Source organism: Erythrolamprus reginae, chromosome 1 (genome assembly GCF_031021105.1).
Source record: "Erythrolamprus reginae isolate rEryReg1 chromosome 1, rEryReg1.hap1, whole genome shotgun sequence".
Taxonomy (NCBI): Eukaryota; Metazoa; Chordata; class Lepidosauria; order Squamata; family Dipsadidae; genus Erythrolamprus; species Erythrolamprus reginae.
In genome coordinates, this window is record NC_091950.1 from 372,526,771 (window position 1) to 372,544,299 (window position 17,529).

Below are 17,529 nucleotides of genomic sequence, written 5' to 3' on the forward strand. Positions count from 1 at the left end.
ATGAGCATAAACCTATCTGCTTCAGTCCAAAGCACAAGGTATCCAGGCTTTTCTTATTTAAAAAAATCTAACAAAAGTTTCATAATAATCCACATTCAGTTTTCTAATGTCCTTGAAATTTTAGCAACAAAACTTAAAGGGAGAAAAAATATTCTGCTTTTGGTATTGAAGAAATGGGACGCAAAAAAGCCTTGCCAATGTATGAAAATTACCTAATGACCAACCAGAAGATTTAGATGTTCTTCTATCTAGATTTCTTACAGGCTGATTCCTAAACTGATGAAATGTCCTAGAATTAAGTGATATTATATTTGTGTATTATCATTATAGAAAAAATCTAAATCTGAAGTCTGTGACATCTTGATATCTAAAGATTTTAAAGAACAGCTAGATGGCCACCTCTCATGAATAGTTTAATTGGTTTTCCTGTACCAATTAGTTGAAGAGGATTGTAGTAGCTCAGTGTTTCTCAACCACGGCAATGAAGTTCACATATTTTTAAATTGGCAGGGTTGAGAAACATTAAATTAGATTATCCTTGTGATGCCTTCCAACTCTAGAATTCTATCAGTCTATGAAAAACTCTGGCAGAAAAAAAATGTCCTCCTTTAGCAGAAATCCTGCTTCCAAAATGTTTTAAGAGAGTCATACTACTGTATATTCAAGAGATATATATATAATTGGGAGAACTGTGGAAATTGCAATTTTTACTATGCACCATGATGCTAGAGATTCAGGGTTAGAGGAAAGGAATGATCAGCAAAGATCATCTTATCTGGTGAAGCTACTAAAAACAAGATATATTTTTTAATTGCCCTGGATTGCAGCCAAGTCCAAACTTTATTAAAAACAAGATCTTACATCTGAAGTTTACTTTCATATATGTAGTGCTGAAAATGGGACTCATAAATCTGTGATTATCACAGAAACAGTTTGATGAGTCCTTCTATTTCGCCAGACACTGTCACATTTTGAAAATAAATGTATTATTTCAAGTATAAGCAGAGAATCTCTTAGTCTATATAGATTATGCTCATTGCTAAACAAGATTGTTTTGATTCAGCATTCTATTCTGCTTATATGACACTTAATAAATATTGCATTTAAATAATTAAGCTATTGAAATGACGACTTGATTAAATTTTTTTGCTGTCCATCTTGTTGCAAGGCAATTCCTAATGGAAATCCATCTTGCTGATCAGCTCATTAATGAAACATTAAGGTGGTCTTTAACAAGCTATATGATATTCATATATCCAAATTATGCTTCAGGTGACCCATTAGCTTTGAATCTTAGTCTGTGGTATTTTTCCTTGGCTATGTCATCATGTGAATGGATTGTTTCTTCCAGGTCAGATAATTATTGTGGGTAGAGTAGAGAGCTGGGCAGAACATGAGATCAAACTGAATGTTGTTTAGTAGTGAGCTAACTTAATAATTATTAAATCTAATCTATATCAAATCTAATTAATAATAATAATAATAATAATAATAATAATAATAATAATAATAATATATTTATGTACTGATTCTCTTCCACATTGGGAATCAGGAGGGAGAAACCCAACTAAGAGCTCACAGTATCTTCAGTAGAATTGGGCCACTGAAAGGTTGAAGGAGGGTACCATCTCCTATTTAGTTCTGTTTATGTGCCCCAAGAGAAAACCCTATGTTTGTCTCATATTGTTGATTGTTCTGGTGGCTCAAACCTGTCCATGAACTAGCACAGTTCTCTATTATCAACAAATAGATCAGACTGTTTCCTAGGAAGGGTTTTAATGCATAGCGATTTTTGTGTCCGATGGTGTTTTTAGATCATTTTAATTTGTAGTTTAGGTTCCACAGATTTATTTATTTATTTATTAGATTTGTATGCCGCCCCTCTTCGAAGACTTTGTTTTCCATGTAGGTGCAAATAGTCCTTGACTTACAACTGCTCATTTAACAATGGTTGGAAATTACAACACTTTTGGAAAAAACGTCCTTGGAAAAAATGACTTGTGACCCATCCTTGAAGTTATGGTTGAATTTATGGTCACATGATTGAATTTAGTCACTCTTTATGATGGTTGCAATGTCTTGGGATCATGATTTGGGACCTCCCCAGCCAGCGTCCAACAAGCTAAGTCAGTTCAGGGAACCAGATTCTGTTAATGTCCATGGTTAAAAAAAAGGTTATAGAGATTTATACAATGACATGATGATTCACTTTAGAACTTCAGAAGAGAAGGATTTAGGGGTAGTGATTTCTGACAGTCTCAAAATGGGTGAACTGTGCAGTCAGGCAGTAGGAAAAGCAAGTAGGATGCTTGGCTGCATAGGTAGAGGTATAACAAGCAGGAAGAGGAAGATTGTGAACCCGCTGTATAGAGCGCTGGTGAGACCACATTTGGAATACTGTGTTCAGTTCTGGAGACCTCACCTTCAAAGGATATTGATAAAATTGAATGGGTCCAAAGACGGGCTACAAAAATGGTGGAAGGTCTTAAGCATAAAACGTACTGTATCAGGAAAGATTTAATGAACTCAATCTGTATAGTTTAGAGGACAGAAGGGAAAGGGGGGAAATGATCGAAACATTTGAAGAATAAAATCTGGCTAGTGCATCCCCAAAACCTGGTTTGTCAGAAGCCCCTGGGGACCACATGTTAAGAACAAAGGGCATCCTAAGATATAATGTGTGGATATCATGGGGAGAAGGATGGTTGGTAAGGATAGGAAGATACTGAGAGTTACAGTGAATAGTATTGTTACAAACTAAGATTTAGCTATTTTTTTCTTATCCCGTGTTTTAATTTATTTAGTTTATTTTTTCTATAATTTCTTTTCTCCTTTTATACCTTGCATAACATTGCTTACTGCAAAAGAGAATAGTTTGAGACATGGATACGTAAGTCAGACGCAAATGTGTGAATAAATCATATCAAATCAAGAGCCAGGGTGATGCAGTGGTTAGAGTGCAATACTGCAAGCTGCTTCTGCTGACTGCTGGCTGTAGTTCACCAGTTCGAATCTCCCTAGGCTCAAGGTTGACTCAGCCTTCCATCCTTCTGAGGTGGGTAAAATGAGGAGCCAGATTTCTGGGGGCAATATGCTGATTTGATAACCGCTTAGAGAGGTCTGTAAAAGCACTATAAAGTGGTATATAAGTCTAAATCAGTGGTTCCCAACCTTTCTAATGCTGCGACCCCTTAATACAGTTCCTCATCTTCTGGTGACCCCCAACTATAGGTTTAGCGCCAATTCTTCCAACAGATCTTTAAGCTGATTGGCAAGAGGTCAGAGGGACACCCCCCTGTAAACACCTGATTGAATTGTAAAAATATGTTCCGAGATGTATGTGTGTGTGTGTGTGTGTGTGTGTGTGTGTGTGTGTGTTTGTTTGTTTGTTTGTATGCCGCCCCTCTCCGCAGACTCGGGGCGACTAACAACAGCAATAAAACAGCATATAATAATAATCCAATACTAAAACAGTTAAAAACCCTTATTATAAAACCAAACATATGTACAGACATGCCATGCATAAAATTGTAAAGGCCTAGGGGGAAAGAGTATCTCAACTCCCCCATGCCTGGGGGCAGAGGTGCCAGAATAGAAGCTTTAGTTGCTAACACCATTGGAAATTTGTCTTTTCTCATAGTCTTAGGTGACCCCTGTAAAATGGTCGTTCGACCCCCAAAGGCAGGGCCACCATCAGGAATTTTGGGGCCCCATACAGCCTAAGTGTCTGCCCCCCCCCGCCATTTTAAAACTATTTTAAGTCGCCAAGCCACTCCATCCCCCGGGGATCATTTCCCGCTTCACGCCAAGCGAGGCGGTCCCATAGGCCAGTGTTTCCCAACCTTGGCAACTTGAAGATATCTGGACTTTAACTCCCAGAATTCCCCAGCCAGCGAATGCTGGCTGGGGAATTCTGGGAGTTGAAGTCCAGATATCTTCAAGTTGTCAAGGTTGGTAAGCACTGCCATAGGCTATTTCAGGAACTGGGTTAAGCCGATTGTGTGGACTTGTCCAGGAGAAAGAAACAATGCCGCTTGGCGGGACCCAGGGGAAGAGCTTTCTCTGTGGCGGCCCCAGCCCTCTGGACCAACTCCCCCCCCAGAGATTAGAATTGCCCCCACCCTCCTTGCCTTTCGTAAGCTACTTAAAACCCACCTCTGCCGCCAGGCATGGAAGAATTGAGATACTCTTTCTCCCTAGGCCCTTACAATTTTATGCATGGTATGTCTGTATGTATGTTTGGCTTTGATAATAATGAGTTTTTAATTGTTTTTAGTATTGGATTATTATTGTATGCTGTCTTGTTATTGCTGTTAGCCGCCCCGAGTCTTCGGAGAGGGGCGGCATACAAATACAAGAAATAAAATAAATAAAAAATAAGTACCCCCAACAAAACTAGACTGATGGGAACCATGGCATGGTCAACTTGCTGGACCAAACTGAACAGTTAGAAACAACTGGTCTGCCATGCAACGTGGTCCCATTTAAAGGTGTGAAAGGGGAGAGTAAGAAAGGAAGGAGTGAAAGAAGGGAGTGAGGGAGGAAAGAAGAGTGGAAGGAGAAGGAAAGCAAGAAATGGAGGGAGGGAAGGAAAGAAAGAAAGAAAGAAAGAAAGGGGGAAGGGACAGGAACAGTGGAAGGAAGGAAGGAAACTTATGAAAGGGGAGAGTAAGAGAGGAAGGACTGAAGGAAGGGAGGGAGGGAAGAAGATAGGAAGGAGAAAGAAAAGAAGAAATAGAGGAAGGGAAGGTAAAAGAGAGAAAGAAAAAGAGCAAGAAAGAGAAAGAAAGAAAGAAAGAGAATGAAAGAGAAATAAAAAGAGAGAGGGGGAATGAAAGAAATGGAAGGAGGGAAGGAAGGAGAGAAAGAAAGAGGAAGAAAGAAAGCAAGAGAAAGAAAAAAAGAATGAAAGAGCAAGAGAGAAAGAGAGAAAGAAAGAAAAAGAAACAAAAGAAAGAAGGAAAGAGAGGAAAGAAAGAGAATGAAAGAGAAATAAAAAGAGAGGGGGAATGAAAGAAATGGAAAGAGGGAAGGAAGGAGAGAAAGCAAGAGAAAGAAAGAAAGAAAGCAAGAGAAAGAAAAAAGAATGAAAGAGCAAGAGAGAAAGAGAGAAAGAAAGAAAAAGAAACGGAAGAAATTGTGATTTTGACTATGCCGGCTTCTTCCCTCCCCCGCTCCCCACAAACCACCTACCCCTCTACCGCAAGAGGGAAGCGCCTGAGGCGCCGGGTTCTTCCCTTTCTCCCTCGCCCGCATCCTTGCCGCGGTGACTCACCAGGAGAAGGCTGGAGACCCACGCGGCTCCTTGGGGGGCCTTGCGGAAGGCAGCGGCGGAAGCCGAGAGCTCAGAAGGGCGCGCCTTGCCCACCCTCACCAGAATAGCTGCCCATCTAGCAGTCCTGCTGCCCCATTGCCCGGCAGGGGATGATGGGCAAGGGATGCCTCGGGGAAGGAGGGCAGGGCGGGAAGGGAAGGAGGGGGCTGGCAGGGGTTTAGGAAAGGGGAGCCCGCCGGGCACGAGGGAACGCTGGCCGCGCGGGGCTCCGGGGCCAGCCTTGCAGCTCCTTGGCAGGAGGAGCCAAAAGCCACCGGGAGAGGACTGGGCTCAGCAGGAGAAGCGGCCGGCTTCCCATAGCGATGGGGAGCTTGGCTTCCGGAGGGCCGAGCTCCTTCCGCGGCTGCCATCGGGGCTCCCTGCCTATCTGGGGTTGGAGAGTTTTTGGCGGGCGCCAGGCCCCCCCCCATTATGCAATTTGGCCGGGCCCGTGACACCACTCCCAGTAGTACCGCCCTATCGGCGGCCCTGCCCAAAGGGGTCCCAACCCCAAGGTTGAGAACCACTGGTCTAAATGCTATTGCTAACTTTTTTTTTTAAAGATACTGCTTATTAGGCCGAGGATCTTTTCTGAACTCCAGCTTACTTAGAAGAACTGTCACTATATTATATATTAGGGTCTACAGCAGGGATGGGTTCATACTGGTTCACCCAAACCAGTAGCAATCTGCTGCCTGATGTCACAATGACGTCACCGACCTGGTTCGGTCAGTGCCGCCATCTTTTTTTTTGAATTTTTTTTGAATCCCCCCCCCCTTCTGAGCATGCGCAGAAACCAAGTTTCTGGCCCTGGGCATGCAGTCACCATCTTTGTTTTTGGCTTTTTTAAAAAATTGAATTTTTTTGGCACTGCACATGTACGCGCGCACAATGCGCGACCACGCAGCATAGGAGAAAGTGAACTGGCAGGGAGGTAAGAACCCATCCCTGGTCCATGGGACATGTGTATAACTATTATATTTTGTATTCTGCTGGAATCTCTAGATATAAATACCACTCAGACAGCTAGAAAGAGAAAAACACTTAACAACTCAACTAATATAAAATGTTAAAATGTCAATGTGATTTTAATTTTAATTTTTTCCAAAAGAGAAAAGGCACAATGGGAGGCACAAAAATGGGAAAAGAATGTGGCCTTGTTACAAGTGGATTTTATCAAGCCCAGAGAAGTATGGACACTTTTTCTCTTCCTTTCTACCGTTCTGTTCAACAAGCACAGCTTAGAGGCAGAGCGCGAAGCACTTGTTCTTTACGCTCAAATTAACCATGACCTTCGGGTTTTTATTTGATACAGGCTCGCTTGGAGAATGATGAGCAATCCATTACTGGAAATACTTTTTTAAAAAAAAGGGCATCATCTATCAAAGATGATATCCAGCATTGCTGAGTTGACCACTGAGGTTGATTAGATCAGTGTTTCCCAACCTTGACAACTTGAAGATATCTGGACTTCAGCTCCCAGAATTCCCCAACCAGCATTCGCTGGCTGGGGAATTCTGGGAATTGAAGTCCAGATACCTTCAAGTTGCCAAGGTTGGGAAACACTGGATTAGATTATCACCAAGAGGGAGAGGGGCGGCATACAAATCTGATAAATCTTTATTATTATTATTATTATTATTATTATTATTATTATTATTATTATTACTATTATTATTATTATTGTTGTTGTTGTTGTTTTGTTGTTGTTGTTATTATTATTATTACTAATCCTACTGATATACCTATATAACTGTATTGTTCTAGGACAGTAATGGCGAACATTTTTTGGGTTGCATGCCAAAAGGGTGGGTGTGCATGTGCTAGCACGCACACACATGCACACAACCCATTCTCCCCCCCATGCATGTGCACCCCACCTGTGCTGCCCCTACACATGTACACAACCAACTACCCCCCATACCTGTGCATGTGCACAGGACTCAGTAAAGCCCGGGATGGTGATAAATAGGCCAAACAGGAAAATCGGAAGTTGGTAAAAAAAAAAAAAAAAAAAAGACTTCCAGTTTGCCTGTAGTGTGGTTTTTCACACACTGGAACATTCAGGGAAACTTCCTGAAGCCCTGGAGGGCAAGAAACAGCACAATGGGCAAACCAGAAGTCCATTTTCCAAACTTCCGGTTAGCCCGTGGGGCTGTTTTTTGCACTCCGGAACTTCAGGAAGCTTCCCTAAAGCCTCCAAAGTGCAAATAACAGCACAAAGAGCGCAAGGGTTTTAAACTGTTTTAATAATTGGATTTGTACTAAGCTTTATTGTTGTGAGCCACTCCGAGTCTTTGGAGAGGGGCGGCATACAAATCTAATAAATAAACAAACAAACAAACAAATCAATCAATCAATCAATCTGGAAGTCTGTTTTTCTGAACTTTCAGTTTTCCTGCTGGGCCATTTTTCGGACTTTGGGGCTTCAGGAAAGCTTCCCTGAAGCCTCTGGAAGGTAAAACAGCCTTTCCCAAGGCCGGAAATCAGCTGGCAAGCACGCACATGTGCGCTGGAGCTGACGCTGGAGCTGACATTGGGCAATGCCTCATTTGCCTTCTGATATGGTTCCACGTGCCACCTGTGGCATGCGTGCCGTAGGTTTGCCATCACAGTTCTAGGAGATCCCTATATTTCTCAATAGATACTGCATTAAAAGTCAAAGAGATAGAGACTTTTACATCCTTCTCCCAGGCCCAGCTACAGCTAGCCACTTGCTTAGCGTACAGATAAACTTCATTTCTCAACTGCCTCATTTAGCAACCACTCAGTTAGGATAGTGATGAAAAAATAACTTTACTCCCAATCCTCACACCTACAATCTCCACATGTCTTTAAAGCAAAGGAAAGCACAGTCATGACTTCACTTAGTGACCACTTGCTTAATGACTGAGTTGCTACTCCCAATTGTAGTACTGTATTTTTGACCAGCATCTTCCAAATGCACTAAATTACAACTCTGATTATCCCTGCCATCATGATCACTGATGTATGCAGTGCCTATAAGGAATCCTAACGTTATTTTGTTAAATCTCTTCATATTAGTATTCCAGGGATAGCCAGAATGTCAGAATCCTATAATATTCGTATTATTTGAATCAGAAATCAGTCAGGTGTTTCAAGTCACAACATGCAATCATATTTTAGAAATATAAATGAAATAATGAGGCAAATCAATAATAAGGTTCAAATTTGTTTCCTTTATTAATTCATCGGTGAGCCTTTGAAAAGTAAAATCACTTTTGGTGAGAACAATAATAGTGACACAGTAAAACTGTAAAAAATAACCCTTTAAAGATTATCTACTCATAAATGCTATTCCTCTTCTTTTAGAATAATAATAGCAATATAATAAGAATAACGATAAGCTGTATTTTTAATAGTAATTGTTGGTCATGTTGCCCAGCCCTTAATACCTTAAGTAGAAAGAATGTGATCCATATTTTATCAACATAATACATTGTTCTCAGCTGTGTCAAAGAAGATTCAGAACCATCCAGGTATTGTTGTTCGGAAGTTGAGTCATGGCAACTGGAACTTCTCTATCTTTTTGGTTTAAATTTTTTGCTCCTTATCGAAGTAGCTCCATTCTCTGAAGCAGTGAAACCAAAAAGAAAAAAGAAGTCCAGTTGCTGTGACTCAACATCTAGTGTTCTGAGTTGTACAAAGTGTCAAGGATATTTTCTTCTTCTTTGCTAGCAAAAGAGCAGCTTGAAAAAGAAGGAAATATCATACTCAGTTATACGGAGCAGGGCATTGGTCTTTTGTCAGGGACTCCTCTTTACATATCCTGTCTCTCTTCCTTTGCCTAATTCAGGAAGACTATTACATAACCTGGAGGTAGCCAAGGTGGAGAAGTAGATAACATTTTCAGCAATGGGCTGCTACCTCAGTGGGCGTAGTAATTTTATGCACTATTTATTGAATACTTAAGAGTTTTTTTAATTGTTCTTCCTTCTCTAGTACCTTAGTATGCTCCTTACTTACTTTTAAAATAGGAAATAATTAAATACAGTAGTCCCTCGCTATATCGCGCTTCACCTACTGCAGTTTCACTTCACTCACGGGTTTTCAAGAAATATTAATGAGAAAAATCATTCACAGATCTTCGCTGGTTCACGGGTTTCTGAGGAAGTCGATTGGCAGATTTAAACAGCCCACGGAACTCGATCGGCAGGTTTTTAAAAAAAAAAAATCTAAAATTGTAAATACTGTATTTAAATACTGTATCTAAAATAAATACTGTGTGGGAAGGGTTTATAAACACTTAAAACAATGAAAACTTACCAAAAAATTACAATATAAATACTTAAATAAGTACTATCAGTCGATAAATTCCCCATCGCGGATTTCACCTATCGCGGCCGGGTCTGGAACGTAACACCAGCAATAGGTGAGGTCTTACTGTACAGTGTTCCCTCGATTTTTGTGGGGGATGTGTTCCGAGAACGCCCGCAAAAGTCGAATTTCCGCGAAGTAGAGATGCAGAAGTAAATACACTATTTTTGACTATGAACAGTATCACAAGTCTTCCCTTAACACTTTAAACCCCTAAATTGCAATTTCCCATTCCCTTAGCAACTATTTAGATTATTACTCACCATGTTTATTTATTAAAGTTTATTAAAAAAATATTTATTAAAGGCAGATGAAAGTTTGGCAATGACATATGATGTCATCAGGCGGGAAAAACCATGGTATAGGGAAAAAACCTGTGAAGTATTTTTTAATTAATATTTTTGAAAAACTGTGGTATAGACTTTTTGCGAAGTTCGAACCCGCGAAAATCGAGGGGACACTGTAGTATGTTTTTAGCCATATTGATTTTAACCATTATCTAGAACTGAACTTTTATAGAATTTTTTTTTAATGAGCTACTTGCCTAATCTATTATCATATTGAACCTTGTGGGTTCAGTACAAAACCTTAAAATATTACTATGCTCAACAAATAATGCTGTCTATCATTTGTCTTTTTTGTGGCTATTCAAATAATGTGACTTAATCCCACTGAAAAAGAGTCCAAGCACTTATTTGAAAACTTATCTTGGTTGGTAAGCCACTCCCACCCAGTCACATGACTTTTAAGCCACCCCTGGTTACATGATTGTCAAGCCACTCCCACCTGGTCACAAGACCACAAAATAAACCATGCCCATAGTGTGGCAGTAAAATTTTTGGCAGCCCAGCACTGATTTCATTCCCAACAAATTGGAACCAGTAGTTAGTTTAGTTTAGTTTAGTTTATTTAGATTTGTATGCCGCCGCTCTCCGAAGACTCGGGGCGGCTAACAGCAATAAAAAACAATGTAACAAATCTAATATTAAAAAGTAATCTAAAAAACCCTAATTTAAGAAACCAATCATACCAACAAACATACCATGTATAAATTATATAAGCCTAGGGGGAAGGGAGAAAAAAAAATTCAATTCCCCCATGCCTGACAACAGAGGTGGGTTTTAAGGAGCTTGCGAAAGGCAAGGAGGGTGGGGGCAACTCTGATATCTGGGGGGAGCTGGTTCCAGAGGGTCGGGGCCGCCACAGAGAAGGCTCTTCTCCTGGGTCCCGCCAAATGACATTGTTTAGTCGATGGGACCCAGAGAAGGCCAACTCTGTGGGACCTAACCGGTCGCTGGGATTCATGCGGCAGGAGGCGGTCCCGGAGATATTCTGGTCCGGTGCCATGAAGGGCTTTATAGGTCATAACCAACACTTTGAATTGTGACCGGAAACTGATCAGCAACCAATGCAGACTGCGGAGTGTTGGAGTAACATGGGCATGCCTTGGGAAGCCCATGATTGCTCTCGCAGCTGCATTCTGCACGATCTGAAGTTTCCGAACACTTTTCAAAGGTAGCCTCATGTAGAGAGTGTTACAGTAGTTGAATCTTGAGGTGATGAGGGCATGAGTGACTGTGAGCAGTGAGTCCCGGTCCAGATAGGGCCGCAACTGGTGCACCAGGCGAACCTGGGCAAATGCCCCCTCGCCACAGCTGAAAGATGTTTCTCTAATGTGAGCTGTGGATCAAGGAGGACGCCCAGGTTGCGGACCCTCTCTGAGGGGGTCAGTAATTCCCCCCCCAGGGTTATGGACGGACAGATGGACGGACAGATGGCATTGTCCTTGGGAGGCAGAACCCACAGCCACTCCGTCTTATCTGGGTTGAGCTCGAGTCTGTTGACTCAAGTTATTGTTGCAGGAGTTTTTTCTCCTGATTTCTCCTTAAAAAAATATTACAGTGCTTCTGTGTGAGAAGACAGGGTGCTATCAATAAGGAAAATGGAGAGAACTGCAAGAAAAGGCAGGTCAGCAGAACTATCTGGCATCTTTCAGGGGAGGAAGAGCCCAAATAATTTGCAACTTTGTGGATGATTGACAAGCAGCAAAATCTCAGGAAGCTTGCTGAGAGGTGTGAAATTGAGGAGGCAGAGCAGACGTGAATATTTCTAACTTGGTCCACTGTTCTCTAAAAACATCAACCCCACCAATTTGGTAATGATTTAATTATGTCTCATTCTAATTCCCTTCATGTTTTCTGGGTGTTAAATTTGGACATTGCAGCTGAGAAATTCCATACCTGGTGCTGTTTCACTTCAGATAAAAATGAGCAAAAGTCGACATGATAGATGGTTATAAAATGAGGCACAGTGAGAGCAAGCGGCTTTTCTTCTTTCTAATCACATTACAATCCAGGGTCATCATAACAACTGAATGGTTGGAGATTCACAAACAAAAGGTGAAAAAATCTCATAGAGCATAAACTACATAGATGCAATGATAACACCAGTTTATCTTTAAAGTGGGATGGGACCAATTCATAGAGGATTGTCAGACCCAAAACCAAAAAAATGTGGTGATTCCTCCCAGCTAAGTTCTTTATTGTTTTATACCTGCAGACAAAATCTTGCCCAATTGAGGAGTCTACTATCTACAAAATACTCTGTGAACTATTATGGAAGGGCTGTCTTCACTCTCTTTTTCTCATACATAATATCTGGGCTAAATTGCCTTTTACTCCTTTGAAATGCACCCACTTCAGTGGAGGGTTGCTACCAGTCTGGTCCTGTCCGGCTCTATAAACTTGTAGCGGTAGTGGGAGGCTCCGCCCACCCACCCTAGATGCTTATGCGCATGAGCACGCAAGCAAACCAGTAGCAATGAGATTTAGAACTGACCCACTTCCTTTCTTCATTCCATCACAAGGTTATGCTATTGGTAGCAATATGATGGCATAATTATTACCTTCAGGGGAATGGTTCCATATTCTAATATCAATATGGGAGTTTATTTTTTATTTTTATTTATTAGATTTGTATGCCGCCCTTCTCCAAAGACTCGGGGCAGCTTACAAGGTACAATATAAAACAATACACACAAACAAATCTACTTAGTTAAAAAACTACAAGCTAAAAACCCAATATATTAAAATCAATCAACCAATTCAATCACAACCATACATCACATTTAGTAGTCAGGGGGTCTAGATATAATTGCCCCAGGCCTGGCAACATAAGTGAGTCTTAAGACTCGTGCGAAAGGCAAGGAGGGTGGGGGCAGTGCGGATCTCAGGAGGGAGCTGATTCCAGAGGGCTGGGGCCTCCACAGAGAAGGCTCTTCCCCTAGGCTCCGCCAAGCGACATTGTCTGGTTGATGGGACCTGGAGAAGGCCAACTCTGTGGGACACCACCCTCCCAAAATTCTGTTATAGTGGGTTTACTCACATGTTCTGCTTGAGACCTTTGAAGGAGCGTCTAGCTGGTCATTGTGGGAGAGGTGCTGAATACGATGGACCTTGTTCTTGTGTTATAATTGATAACACTCTAATTGATAACATAGGATCTAATGATCTGCAGTATGTTCTCCTGCTGCTTCTCTGCAAATGTCTCTTAATAAGACAGCAAAGAAGACAGCCTCATTTAACTGACTCCTGAAATATTTTCTGGGCAACATGAAGAGGAGGATTTGCAAATAGATGCTCTGCTCTTGCTGATACCTTGTTTACTTGGAGGCTTTGCGTGGGTGAGAGAATCAAACAGTTGCTAGCTGATGTTTGCCATGCTATTACAATTTTGGCAAAGAATATTCCACAGAAAAAAAGTACCATGAGGTTTCTCTGCAATCTATTGCCTCTGTTTATTTCACTTTCAACTCCTGGCTTTATTAAAAAAATATAGTGTTATACAAAATTGAGGAGCTCTACTGAAATTTAATATAGTTTGACAGAGCATGTTGGTATTCAAAGACTGAGATGGAATTTTTGCAAAAACAGCTTTAAAAACTAACAAATGTAATATGACTTATATGCTTTCATGGATGGAGTACAGTGATCCCCCGGTTATTGCGTCCCCGACCATTGCGAACAGGGTAATTTGCGATTTTTGAACCCGGAAGTCAAAACACCATCTGCGCATGCGTGCCCTTTTTTCTATGGGCACGCATGCGTAGATGGCGCCCGGCAGATCAGCTGCTGGGCGGCTTCCCTGGGTCTTCCCCCTCTTGCTGGCGGGAGGGCGAAGCCCCCCCAGCACCCGCTCGCCTGCCCTTCGCCCTTCGCCCAGGAAGTTCGCCAAGAGTCAGCGGAGAACGGCGCAACTGTTTTAAAACGATCGGAGCTTTCCAATGAGTCCCGAAGACAAACGTCAAACTTCCGCGTTTGTCTTCGGGACTCATTGGAAAGCTCCGATCGTTTTAAAGCAGGCACGCCGTTCTCCGCTGACTCCTAAAGCGGGGAAGTTCGCCAGGAGTCAGCGGAGAACGGCGCAACTGTTTTAAAACGATCGGAGCTTTCCCATGAGTCCCGAAGACAAACGTCAAACTTCCGCGTCTTCGGGACTCATTGGAAAGCTCCGATCGTTTTAAAACAGTTGCGCCGTTCTCCGCTGACTCCTGGCGAACTTCCCCACTTTAGGAGTCAGCGGAGAACGGCGTGCCTGCTTTAAAACGATCGGAGCTTTCCAATGAGTCCCGAAGACAAAAGCGGAAGTTTGACGTTTGTCTTCGGGACTCATTGGAAAGCTCCGATCGTTTTAAAGCAGGCACGCCGTTCTCCGCTGACTCCTAAAGCGGGGAAGTTCGCCAGGAGTCAGCGGAGAACGGCGCAACTGTTTTAAAACGATCGGAGCTTTCCAATGAGTCCCAAAGACGCGGAAGTTTGACGTTTGTCTTCGGGACTCATTGGAAAGCTCCGATCGTTTTAAAACAGTTGCGCCGTTCTCCGCTGACTCCTGGCGAACTTCCCCGCTTTAGGAGTCAGCGGAGAACGGCGTGCCTGCTTTAAAACGATCGGAGCTTTCCAATGAGTCCCGAAGACAAACGTCAAACTTCCGCGTTTGTCTTCGGGACTCATTGGAAAGCCGCGCGGGTGTTTTAAAACGTCCCCGCCGACATGGGGGGCTTGCTAGCACCCCCCCAAACCCGGGTTGGGGGTTGGGGGGGTGCTAGCGAGCCCCCTATGTCGGCGGCGACGTTTTAAAACAGCCACGCCGCTCCCAATCTTCGGCTCCTCGCTAGCGCTGCGGAAGTTAAAAACACCATCTGCACATGCGCAGATGGTGTTTTTACTTCCGCAGCGCTACTTCGCGAAAACCCGCTCGTTGCGGGGGGTCCTGGAACGGAACCCTCGCAACGAGCGGGGGATCACTGTACACTATAGCAGATTCACGGCGTCTATTGCATTGGTTGCTGATTGGTTTCCGGACACAATTCAAAGTGTTGGTGATAGAATAGAATAGAATAGAATAGAATTTTTATTGGCCACGTGTGATTGGACACACAAGGAATTTGTCTTGGTGCATATGCTCTCAGTGTACATAAAATAAAATATACATTTGTCAAGAATCATGTGGTACAACACTTAATGATTGATATAGGGGTCAAATAAGCAATGAAGAAGCAATATTAATAAAAATCTTAGGATATAAGCAACAAGTTACAGTCGTACAGTCAACATGGGAGGAAATGGCTGAAAGGAATGATGAGAAAAACTAGTAGAATAGTAGATTTAGTAGAAAGTCTGACAGTGTTGAGGGAATTATTTGTTTAGTAGAGTGATGGCGTTCGGAAAAAACCTGTTGTCTAGTTGTCTTGGGGTGCAGTGGTCTGTAGCGACGTTTTGAGGGTAGGAGTTGAAACAATTTGTGTCCAGGATGTGAGGGGTCAGTAAATATTTTCCCCGCCCTCTTTTTGACTCGTGCAGTATACAGGTCCTCAATGGAAGGCAGGTTGACAGCAATTGTTTTTTCTGCAGTTCTGATTATCCTCTGAAGTCTGTGTTGATCCTGTTGGGTTGCAGCACCAAACCAGACAGTTATAGAGGTGCAGATGACAGACTCAATGATTCCTCTGTAGAACTGTATCAGCAGCTCCTTGGGCAGTTTGAGCTTCCTGAACATTCTTTGTTGATGACCTATAAAGCCCTACATGGCATCGGACCAGATTACTTACGGGACCGCCTTCTGTCGCATGAATCCCAGTGACCAGTTAGGTCCCACAGAGTTGACCTTCTCCGGGTCCCGTCGGCCAGTCAATTTCATCTGGCAGGGCCCAGGGGAAGAGCCTTCTCTGTGGCGGCCCCGGCCCTCTGGAATCAGCTCCCTCCAGAGACTCGCATTGCCACCACCCTCCTCTGTCACCAGGCCTGGGGCAGCTAGACTATGCACCCCCTCCCTGTTATGTGTGGATGTGACTGAGTTAATTGACTGCTTTTTAATGTAGTGAGATCTTAGCTGATAGTTTTAACTAATTAGATTTGTACACATTGTTTTTGTATTTATCCTGTGAGCTGCCCCGAGTCTTCGGAGAAGGGTGGCATACAAGTCTAATAAATGAATGAATGAATGAATGAATGAATGAATGAATGAATGAATGAATGAATGAATAAATAGATAAATAGATAAATAGATAAACAAACAAACAAACAAACAAACAAACAAACAACAATAATAATTCCTCAGCTGCTGGTAGAGCTATGCATGCGTGCACGCCCACATTCACTGCAAAGGAAAAGTACTCATAGGTATTTCTCAATTTACAACCACAATCAAACCCAAAATTTATGGATTTTTCTTGCCATAGTTGTTAGGTGAATCACTGCATTTGTTAAGTTAATAATATGGTTGTTAAATTAATCTGGTTTCCTCATTGACTTTGCTTGTAAGAAGACCACTGAAGGCATGACCCAAGGATCTGACAGCCATAAAAAATATGAATCAGCTGCCAAGCATCTGAATTTTGATCCTCTGATGCAACAGTTGTTAAGTGGGAAAAACAGTCACAATTCGCTTTTTTTCAGTGCCATTGAAAATTCTAACAGTCACTAAATGAACTGTTGTAAGTCGAGTACTACCTGTGCAGTACACTCAAGTCAGTGGTGAAATGCTCCCAGTTCACTTGTGCCTATCAGTCATCGGAGAGCTGGTCGTGAAGGCAGCGTGAGGCTCCGCCCACCCACCAAGACACTGCCATCTGGGGTTTTTTACCCTCTGCACATGCACAGAGTGCTTTGCACATGTGCATAGGGTTAAAGAACCCACATGGCGGCATCCGGGCGGGTAGGTGGAGCCTCGCGTTGCCTTTATGACCAGTTCTCCGACGACTGATAGGCACGAGCAAACCAGAAGCATTTCATCCCCGACGCAAGTTCATTTCTTGCCATAGTTAACAAACACAGAAACATCAGCTACATATTCAGTATTGTTATCATCATCATAACAATACATATACAGTTTATGCATGGTATGTTTGTGTGTATGTTTTGCTTTTTAATAAGGGGTTTTTAGTGACTTTTAATTATTAGATTTGTTACACATCGTTTTATTGTTGTTGTGAGCCGCCCCGAGTCTGCGGAGAGGGGTGGCATAGAAATCTAATAAATAATAATAATAATAATAATAATAATAATAATAATAATAATAATCATCATCATCATCATCATCATCAAGAATAACAATAACATTGATGTCTGTAGCAGAAATGAAATTGCTCAAAAAAGTGACCATAGTGCATAACAAACTATCTTGATGTTTAGTCTTGCAAGAGTCTTCTGCACCATTAAGGAGTTGTGTGTGTGTAATAATTCCTGTGCTGTAGCAGCAAGGGTTGGGTTTGATTTGGGATGCTCCTTCTGTTACTCTCCTTACAAAAGCTTACTGCAGTTGCTAAGTAACCCGATTTTTTTTTTAAAAAAAGGAGAAACATTTGTCTTTCCATTGCAGTC

At 42.2% G+C, this 17,529-nt stretch overlaps 1 protein-coding gene across 2 annotated transcripts in view; it reads left to right on the plus strand.

Moving 5' to 3' along the window:
* TTC7A (tetratricopeptide repeat domain 7A) overlaps positions 1 to 17,529 on the plus strand; it is a 215,511-nt gene that overhangs the window by 46,990 nt on the left and 150,992 nt on the right. The window lies entirely within an intron of this gene.